The sequence below is a fragment of the Mirounga angustirostris genome, unplaced genomic scaffold (assembly GCF_029215605.1).
Source record: "Mirounga angustirostris isolate CCGP_5_RB_7025 unplaced genomic scaffold, mMirAng1.0.hap1 SCAF_12, whole genome shotgun sequence".
In the NCBI taxonomy this organism is placed as follows: Eukaryota; Metazoa; Chordata; class Mammalia; order Carnivora; family Phocidae; genus Mirounga; species Mirounga angustirostris.
Window position 1 is genome coordinate 81,851,093 of NW_026991720.1, and position 11,142 is coordinate 81,862,234.

Genomic DNA, 11,142 nt, shown 5'->3' on the forward strand with positions numbered 1-11,142 from the left:
AGGTTTTATTTATTTATTTGAGAGAGAGAATGAGAGACAGAGAGCATGAGAGGGAGGAAGGTCAGAGGGAGAAGCAGACTCCCTGCCGAGCAGGGAGCCCGATGCGGGACTCGATCCCGGGACTCCAGGATCATGACCTGAGCCGAAGGCAGTCGCTTAACCGACTGAGCCCCCCAGGCACCCCAGACAACAGACACATTAAATATGCTCAACATACTAACCATCAGGGAAATGCAAATCAAAACCACAACGGGTTATCACTTCATACCTGTTAGAATGGCTAGTATCAAAAAGGTGAGAAGTAGTAAGTGTGGAGAGGATGTGGAGAAAAGGGAACGCTTGTACACTGTTGGTGGGAATTTAAATTGGTGCAACCACTGTGGAAATAGTATGGACGTTCCTAAAAAAATAAAAAATAGAAATACCATATGATTCAGTAATTCTACCACTGGATATTTGCCCAAATCACTAATTCGAAAAATATATGCACGCCTATGCTTACTGCACTATTAGTGACAATAACTTAGATATGAAAGCAATCCATACACGAATGGATAAAGAATGTGTGGTATACATATACAATTGGATATTAGCCATAAAAAAGAATGAGATCTTGCCATTTGTACAAACATGGATGGACCCAGAAGGTATTATGCTAAGTGAAACAAGTCAGAGAAACACAAATGCCATATGATTTCACTCATATGTGGACTCTAAAAAACAAATGAACAAACAAACACCAAACAGACTCTTAAATACAAAAGACAAATTAGGGGTTGCCAAAGAGGAGGAGGGCTAGGGGATGGGTAAAATAGATGAAGGGGATTAAGAGGTACAAGCTTCCAGTTATAAATCAGTCATGGTGATGAAAAGTACAACATAGAAAATAGAGTCAATATTATTATAATAGCATTTTATGGTGACAATACTTATCAGGGGAAGCATAATGTATTGAACTGTCCAACTGCTATGTTGTATATCTGAAACTAATATAACATTGTATGTCAATTATTTAAATCAATCAATCACCCTACAATGGCCTATAAGAGTTTAAGTGGAAGGAAGAATCTCATATCTCTCATGTTAAGTCAAGAGGTAGAAATGATTCGGCTTCATGAGGAAGTCCTGTCAAAAGCTGATAGGCCAAAATCTAGGCCTCTTACACCAGTTACCCAAGTTATGAATGCAAAAAACAAACAAACAAACAAAAAACCAAAAAACAAAAAACCCAACTTTTTGAAATTAAAAGTGCTATTCCATAAACACACAAAGGATAAAAAAAATGAAACAGACTTGTTGTTGATACAAAGTTTTAGTGGGTCTGAGTAGATCAAACCAGCCACAATATTCCCTTAAGCTAAAGCCTAATCCAGAGCAATGTTCTAACTCTCTTTAATTTTCTGAAGATTGAGGAAGCTGCAGAAGAAAAACCTGAAGCTAGCAGAAGTTGGTTTATGAGGTTTAAGGAAAGAAGCCACCTCCATATCATAAAAATGTAAGGTGAAGCAGCCAGTACTGATGTAAAAGCTGCAGCAAGCTATCTAGAAAATCTAGCCAAACCAATTACGGTGGCTACACTAAACAACAGATTTTTAATGTGGACAGAACAAACTTATATTAGAAGAAGATACAAGGTAGGACTTTCATAGCTAGGGAGAAGTCATTGCCTGACTTCAAAACTTCAAAGGACAGAGGCTGACTCTCATATTAGGGACTAATGCAGCTGGTGGCTTGAAGTCGAAGCCAATGCTCATTGACCATTCTGAAAATCCTAAGGCCCTCCAGAATTATGCTAAATCTACTCTGCCTGTGCTCTATTAGTGGAACAACAAAGCCTGGGTGACAGCACATCTGTTTATAACATGGTTCACTGAATATTTGAAGACCACTCTTGAGACCTACTACATAGAAAAAAAAAAAGACTCAAAATATTACTGCTTATTGATAAGAGCTCTGATGAAGGTAGACAATGAGATTAATGTTGTTTTCATGCCTAACAAGATATACATTCTGCAGCCCATAGACGGAGAAGTAATTTTGATCTCCAAGTGTTATTATTGGAGAAATACACTTTATAAGGCTGTAACTGCCATAGACAGTGATTTCTTTGATGGACCTGAGCAAGATAAATTGAAAACCTTCTAGAAAGAATTCACCATTCTAGATGCCATGAAGAACATTCATGATTCATGGGAAGAGGTCAAAATATCAACCTGAACACGAATTTGGAAGAAGTTGATTCCAACCCTCATGGATGACTTTGAAGGGTCAAGACTTCAGTGAAGAAATTAACTGCAGATGGGGTGGAAACAGCACAAGAACTAGAATTAGAAGTGGAGCCTAGAGAAGAGATTGAATGACTGCAATCTCATGGTAGAAATTGAGCAGATGAGGAGTTGCTTCTTAATGTATGAGGAAAGAAAGTGGTTTCTTGAGATGGAATCTATGCTGGTGAAGAAGATTGTTGAAATGGCCACGGAGGAGTTAGAATATTACAGAAACGTAGTGGATAAAATAGCATCAGGGACTGAGAGGATTAGCTCCAATTTTGAAAGAAGTCCTGCTGTTGGTCAAATGCTAACACACAGCATCACATGCTACAGATAAATCATTCATGAAAGGAAGACTCAAATAATGCAACAAACTTCACTGTCTTATTTGACAAAATTGCCATAGTCCCCCAACCTTCAGCAACCACCACCACCCTGATCTGTCAGCAGCCATTGACGTCAAGACAAAACCCTCCACCAGCAAAAAGAGTACAACTTACTGAAAGTGCAGATGATGGTTAGCATTTTTCAGCAATAAAGCATTTTAAATAATAAATTAATTAATAATTAATTAATTAATTAAAAATAAATAAATTGTGCATTTTTTTAGCTGTAATGCTACTGCACTCTTTAATAAACTATAGTATATGTGAACATAACTGTCATATACACTTGGAGATGAAAAAATTCATTTGACTAACTTTATTGTGATACTTGCTTTATTGTGGTGGTCTGGAACCAAACCCACAATATCTCTGTACTGAGTTCAGATCATAATAACTGATCATGTCTATGATTCAGCTGGTGACTCAACATGCAGCCAGAAATCAGTCATAACAATAAGGGTACAAGGAAAAGAGATTTCCTATCTATCAAAATTGAAACACTTTTGGCAGAAAGCCTAAAGACTTAATAATAATATTATGTAACGAGATGTTTTTATATTTTTGTATGAGATAAAGTTCAAATAATTGTGAGAGAAAGTTCAAATTATTTTATAATTATATAATACATCACAATAGTCTCTGTTACCAGATGATAAAGAAAACCTGTATGTTTGCTGATCATACTTTGATTAGTTAGTTTCAGGTATACAGTTTAGTGATTCAACAATTCTATTCATTACTCAGTGCTCATCATGACAGAGGATACTTTTTTCTTTAATGTTCCCCCAAATATTTCCAGAGCTGCCATGGGGCGTAGCGATGCATTCAATGGAGGGGGGAGGGGACACGCGCTGCCACGCATTTTTCAGTGAAGGAAGACTGTAGAAATTATAAATGTTAAGTGATGTGCCTGATGTATGTGTCACAAATTTGCCAGCAGGCAGATGCTAATAAATTGTTGAACATGTAATCATGTAACTTCTTTTCTTTTTTTTTTTTTTTAAAGATTTTATTTATTTATTTGACAGAAACAGCGAGAGCAGGAACACAAGCAGGGGGAGTGGGAGAGGGAGAAGCAGGCTTCCCTCGGGAGCAGGGAGCCCGATGTGGGGCTCGATCCCAGGACCCTGGGATCATGACCCGAGCCGAAGGCAGACGCTTAACGACTGAGCCACCCAGGCGCCCAACTTCTTTTCTTTTACTTCCAGTTTAAATAGCCTGGTGAGTGGAGGGGTGGTGTGGTGGAGGGGGGGGTTCAAAGTGGGAGGCCCTCATTGAGAGCATAGGCTATTATTCCTGATGAAGAAAAGCCCAGCAGAAGGCAAGAAAATTTTCTCAAGTCATTTTATCTAATTACTGACATAGGTTTCCATTCAGAATCTGCGAGAAATGAGTGGGCCTCACTGGCATCTGAACTCTGCTGCTCAGCTCAGACAGCCCATGAAACTCAGACCTGCTTGCTCATTTCCAGTCTGTGCTCATAACATTCCTAACTCTCTCATCTAGCTCTGAAACTTCTCTCTGATTTTAACCTCAAGCCTCATCATTGACCTTTGTATTCCTAGGTTCTTTGCCTGGAAGATGGATCTCAACCTTATCTTATGCACTTTGCTTAGGCTCATTCCATCTGCAATGAGGGTTGCTTAGTTTTTTGAGTCGGCTATTTTCAATGAGGTCTCGGTCCTCGAAAAACTCAATCTTCTTCCTTGACACTCATATGGTGTCCCACATGACCAGCCTTTGTTTAACAGTTTGGAGTTTAAAATGAAGTCTATTTAGGCCTCTTGAATTCTTTTATCACCTATTAAAATACATTTTAGGACAGACATTTGAACATTTAAAGGTATTTTAAGAATTTGCTTATATTCTGTGTATATGTTTATAGATGAAGTTAGTAGATAGCAAAATAAATCCAATATTTCTTCTGAATTGTCAAGCATGTAAAAACAAACAAAATTTAGTGACTGTTTTTTCCTGGTGACAAATGAGTCCTCACCATAATTTCTGATGAGACTTTGAATAAGCTGGGCTTCACCCCTAAAATACAGCATTAGTTTTTTTTTAAAAAAAGATATAGCCTTGTCACTTCCTTCCTTTGGAAATATCCTGTTTCTAAATATAATGAGATCTTGAGAAATAATGGTTGTCAGGCAAAAACACGTAACCACTTGCAATGAGATTTAGATGAGATACAGGATTCACCAATTAAATATGTTTGACAACCTAATGACAACTTAGTTGAGACTCATTTAAATCTGGAGGAAAAGACTTTTGAGAAGCTGAAAAAAAAACCCAGAATATATTTTTAAATGCTGTTTTTCTTTTTTATCAAAGGAAAAAAAATGAGCCATTTACATAACGGGAGCCCTTGAAAATTAAACACTGAATCAGGAGATCTGGGATGGTGACTCTCCTACTTATAATGTATGTGATCATAGACCCCCTTCTCAAAATCTTAATTTTATCATTTGTAAAATGCAGCAGAAAGATGATAAATTAATAAAACCTGATTAACTTGATTTTTGCCTTTTGTTGATGCATATTTTTTATTTGATCATACAAAAGTTACCTCAAAAGAAATGTAATGAATAACATTGTATTTTTGTTTTCCCATTAAATGATATATAATAGAAAATTTAATGATACAGTGAGGAAAAAAATATATATGTATTAGAAAGAGGGAGAGAGAGAGAGGTAGGGGAGGGGTAGAAAGAGAATCTTAAGCAGTCTCAGTGCCTGTTGAGGAGCCTGACCACGGGGTTGACCCTGAGATCATGACCTGAACCAAAATCAAGAGTCAGTCGCTTAAGTGACTGAGCCACCCAGGTGCCCCAATACAGTGTGAATATTAAGCCATGGAGATACTATCACATTCTAAAAGACAGTTACTAAAAGTTTTTCTGAATATTAAACTAACAATGCAAATTGGAACATTTCCCCATTAGTTGTTTTTTTTTTTTCTTCTTTATTAAGATCATAGTTAAACAAGTTCGAGAATGTTGCCTATTTTTTTTCTTAGTCTCATCTGGTATATCTATATACTGTGTTTGTTTCTTTTATTATTATTTTTTTCTTTCCTCATTTTTCACTTAGTTTCCTTCCTTGTCACTGAGATACTATTTCAAGCTTCCAGCTCAAGGACTCTATAGTGTAATGTTCCTTAAACAACTGCATGGAAGATATTGCAAGATATGTATTATAAGAGAAAAAAGGGAAGCAACTAAGAAGCCTTAACATGATCTAAAGGAAACATCTCGTCCCTGACACTAGTGATGTGTTAAAAAAGAATCAGCAATTTGTGGAATTTTATATTTAACAACAATGACCACCACATAGAAATGGTGAATTTAGCAGTTAAGATTCCAAGGCCTAACTCTTGATCATGATTTACATGATATCACCCCATCAAGGAAACTTAGAAACCACAGGACACTGACAGTCTTTCAAGGACTTAATTGCACACAAAACTAATACAGAAAATACTTGTGTTTTTCAATGGACATATTTGTGTTCTTTAATGGACAGAGGAAGCACAATTAAGTCTGAGCCTGCCTATAAACTTCTTTCTGTAAAGTTTGTAACTCTATGTACTCATCTTGATAATAAACACAAAACCTAAAAATCATTCTTATTATGGTTTTGTCTTTTGACTTTGTGTTTTGGACTCTCTAAAAGTGGAAATAAAGGTATAATGACCTTATATGACCATTTCCCAGCTTCAGTGTTTATCACTATTTTGCCATTTGTACATCAAATCCTTTTTATACTGAGTCCAGAAGGCCTTTGATGAATATATAAAGGGAAACATGGAGGACCCATGAAAAATGAATGGATACGTGAGTATTGAAAGTTGGAAGCTAAATCAGAGATTCAATTAGAATTGCAAAGACCAAGGTTGAGAGTCACTAAATAAAAGCATTCATGAAATGTTATGTTTTTGTTTTTGCATGCAAGCCAGTTCACAAGCCAGAAGAAACTGATCGGGTTCATTTTGCTATAATATGTCAGTTGTAGGATCAAAGAGGGTAATCTGTAGGATCAAAGAGATGATATAAAGCATTGAGTCTAAAAATGTCACTCTACTTTCCTTGATGATACCCCACATGAGAAGTCTACTCCACTACCTTTGTCACATTATCATATAAAGTCCTTTGGAGGTTTGGCTCGGTTGCTTGCCAATCACAACTCAAGATTAGTGAGTTTCCCTTTATTTAGCTCAGGGCCCATCCCACTGAAGGCTTTCTATGGAAATTGAGTGGAAATTATTCCAAAGATCTGTATGAGAAATGTTTCTGGTTACACTGGGAGACTGATGTGCTACGAAGTTGACAAAAAGTCATTCAAGGGAGAGCTGATGATACTCTGAGGATAGAAGTCACTGACTTGACATTTTGGAGCTCTGTCACTCTGGGCACATGAGAGAACTAGTTTAGTTCACCAGTGGCATTAGCAAATCTTCCCACACTCCAAGGAGCACCAAAGAAGCCCTAAAAACAAAAGGTGTATGTGACCAGTGATTCTCCATCCTCCTTTTCTTTCTACCCAAATCCTGCTTCCTTTCCTTGTCTTTGAAAATCTTTTCAGACCATACAACTAAATAGGATTTCCAGATCCCCTTTTGCTCATATTGAGAATTTTACTCCACCTTCACAGGAAGAAACTATAGAAAATAAGCAACTTGTGCAGCAATCTGATCTGTAAAAAGCTTAAAAATATCCTAAGGACAGTCTCAACAATTGTCTCATTTGTCTTAAATCACTGAACAATACTTAAATATCCTCCAAACCCATATGACACAGTCAGATGGGGTACATAAGAGCCAGAAAAGATATTTACATCCCTACATTGTGTGAGATACCTCTGTAACCCTTTGAATAAGTCCAGGGGATTAATGAAAATTGTTGCAATCATCTAACTTTCTATGGATGATTCTATGAATTCACAAACTTTCTTTTGCAGTTCCTTTGAGTAATGACCTGAAAAACAGCATAGCACAGATCATATACTTTTCTATCAGTTTCTCTCAGAAAGGGGCAATTAGGTTAACTATTGTGGTGGCTTAATAAAAATTTATAATACATTTATACAAGTGCCATGTAAGAGATTGAATCAAGTCCTAGGAAAAGCAGCTTCTTTTTTTCTTCACCAAGAGACAAGGTCCTGGATAAACCTTCACTTAATCTAGTTTATCAGTAGGATTGATGTCTTTCTATTTTTTCTTATGAGTCTTGAGAGTTTCCTTTTAAAAAAAAGCATTCCACATTTATAATCATGTTATAGAAACTTCTTGTAATTTTGCATCATGGCTTAAAAATATATGTTTTTAAAAGACGTTAATGAAATATGTTCAGAGAACATTACTAATGCCTCCTTTTAGGCTTGTTGCTGTTCCCAGCCATGTTATAAAACAGAAATAAAGAATAAGTTGTATATGGCAATAATCAAGCCTTGGGGAAGAATGTACATTTAGTTGAGTGTTTGGTTTCACATGAAACCTGGACAAATTACTGTCAGGGAACATGGACGTTTGGCTCAGTTTATGAGCCTCTCTGTTTAGAAAGATTGTTTCTTCTTATGAATTCCTGGAGAACTTACTGCCGGTGACACTCATTTGAGTGTTTATTAACAAATGCTGCCTTGTGTCGTTAATTATCATTATCCACTGAATTAGAAGCTCCTGGAGGGAAGTGGAATTTTTTTTTCATTTTCAAGTATTTCCCTATTTACATTTAAAGAACATGTTCACCTTTATACAGGAAAAATCAACTAAAAATTTAAAAATTATATCAAGAAAGACAATATGAAAGCTATGGTTTGAATATTTTCCCAAGGAAATATTTTATGCAACCTGCCAGTTATACTTACATTTTTAATGTAAGAGTATAAGAAATAAAATATATTTATTTACTTATGGTAGAATAAGAAATAGAACAAGTACTGCCTTATAAATATACTTTCCATTGTTTTTTACAACTACTCTATGATATTAATACAATTTAAAATTAGTATTCATTCAATTGGGAGGAGTCAATCACACAGTTGAAGTTTCCTTAAGGAGTTATAAGAAAGAACATGTCAAATCATTGCCTTCAGAGCCTGTGCTCCCTATTTTCCATCTTGTACCTTCTCCAAAATCATCCTGCCAACTCCAAGGTTTATACAGCCTTGAAGAAAAATCAGTCTCAAGCCCAACAACTTTGACTGAAAGAGCAAACAGAATGACTTAAAAACAATTGTCTTCCACCTGGGAGATCCTGTAAGTGAAAAGGGAGTACATTTCCTCCCAAGAGTAATCAAGCTGTAAATAAACAGAATGAGCTCATATCCTAAATTCTCTGACATCCAGACATGTCTTATACACCCACTCCCAGAATGTTTCTTTTTATAGCATAAAAACTATTTAGAAAATCTTGGGTACTGGTAAGTGGTGACATTAAGGACTGTGATAGCAGGGGATGGACAAGATGACTCAAAAAAAATACCATCTTGAGGCTCTTCTACAAGGGACAGGTAGAGATGTTAGCACCTTCCCCAAGCATCTCTTCCCACAGCCGTTTCTAAGCTTTGTTGTGTATGAAATTAGAGTGTACCAAGTACCCATTTCTTGCTAAATATGCAAAGACATCATAAAATAATCATTTGAGGGTGAGCAGAAAATGGCACCTAAAATGAGAAAATAGAATATGAAGTGAAATACCTTTCCTTTAAAATTTTAAAACAAATGACATTTCAGAGATTGCATAAAAGAGCATTCTAAGACTTTCCCCAGTTCTGTGATCTTATGGAACAAAACCTGCCACAAATTTCAGAGAAAAAATCTCAAACAATATTAGTGAGCTTACACTATAACTTTGTATATCCTAGCTCCACTAGGGAGATCCCATACTCTGTGCTACAAAGGAAATGTCTTTCTTGTCTTTGATCATGGATCAAGTGGCCTAATAAGTTTCCATATAATGAGATTCTGGATTTTATTTAATCCTTCTTTCAGTAAACTCTCTAACAGTATGGTTGCAGAAGAAGCTCAGCCTATTCTGCTTCTAGTACATTGTGATAGCAGTTCTGTGGCTGTCTCCTTTTCACTTTCACTCTGCCTTACCTCCTTGCTTACCTTGGCCACTTTGTCCTGTGTCACAGTATTGGATTACGTGATCAAGGCACTTACACAATGTGTTGGCACACCTCCTGCCTCCTTAGTACCTTGATCAACATGCTCACGGCAGAGATTATCATGTGAATCTTTGGTTCGGTCTATTTAAGATAATGGAGCAACACACATAATATCAAAGGCAAAGTACAAAAGGTGCTTTGGAAACAGAGAAAAAGACGGAGGAAAATAGAGAATAATAGTCGAATAAGTGAAGAACAAATGGGGACAGGATGTAAGCAAACATGACAAGGTTTTCTTAGAATCACATACCTGAAGTGTGATTTGTAGATGGTCTACTAAGAGCAATGAGGAGACCCAGATTCTGGATGCAGTTCTTAACCTCAGGAAAGTCACTTATGTAAGTTCTCTGGGCCTCAGTTTTCTTGTCTGTTAAATGGAAAGAAAAATATTTGCCCTGCTAATCTGATAGCCTTGTTGTTTACTGCAGAATGGTCCAGTGGTCTATTACAAAGTCTGGTGACAAGCAGGAGCTCATATAGCTGTGCACACCTAGATGGGAACCCTTGCAGACAAACTCTGAAGGCTCATTTTAGGCAAAAATTTGAAGTAGAAGTTTTAGTTTGATTCCTTGGCTTCCCATTCTTGTGAAATTATTCTCGATTTGGCATCTCTCTTCTTCCATCAAAAGCTATTGTGCCATTTCCATTTGTACCCTCTTTGGAAAATTTGCATTTAGGGCTACCTGAGTGGCATAGTCAGTTGAATGTCTCTTGGTTTCCGCTCAGGTCCTGATCTCAGGGTTGTGAGATTGAACCCCACATTGAGCTCTGTGCTCAGCATGGAGTCTGCTTGAGAGTCTCTCTCCCTTTCCCCCTGCTCCTCCTGCTCATGCTCTCTAAAATAAATCTTTAAAAAAAATTAATACTTATGAAAACTTCCACTTATACTGCGTAATATTTAAAACAGGCAAATCTTATTCATGTGCCTTAAGGATATAAGTATTTTAAGGCTTGGTTTTAATTGCAGAATGGGCTCTTTTTATTTCATAGGTAGGCCCATGTTTTATCACTATGCTGCTCAATTCAAAAAAAGGTAAAAAGGACTGGTAGAATGTAACCCCAATTCAGGTATTGATGGCAAAGGAAAGTGGTCAAAGAGGGCTCTGCGAGGAGATGAAGGGAACCTAAGATAGGCCAGTAGGAAGGTCTGCAGAGCTGCAGTCATAGCACAGAGAAGAGAAATAGGAATACAGAAGATAAAATGCCACTATCTACTCTGTCTGCCGTCAAGTTTTCTTGGGTTACCTAATATCCAAAACTTGAGGCATCCCAGACCCCAAATCAGTAAACTTTATGGAGTATGAGTGTTTGAGTAG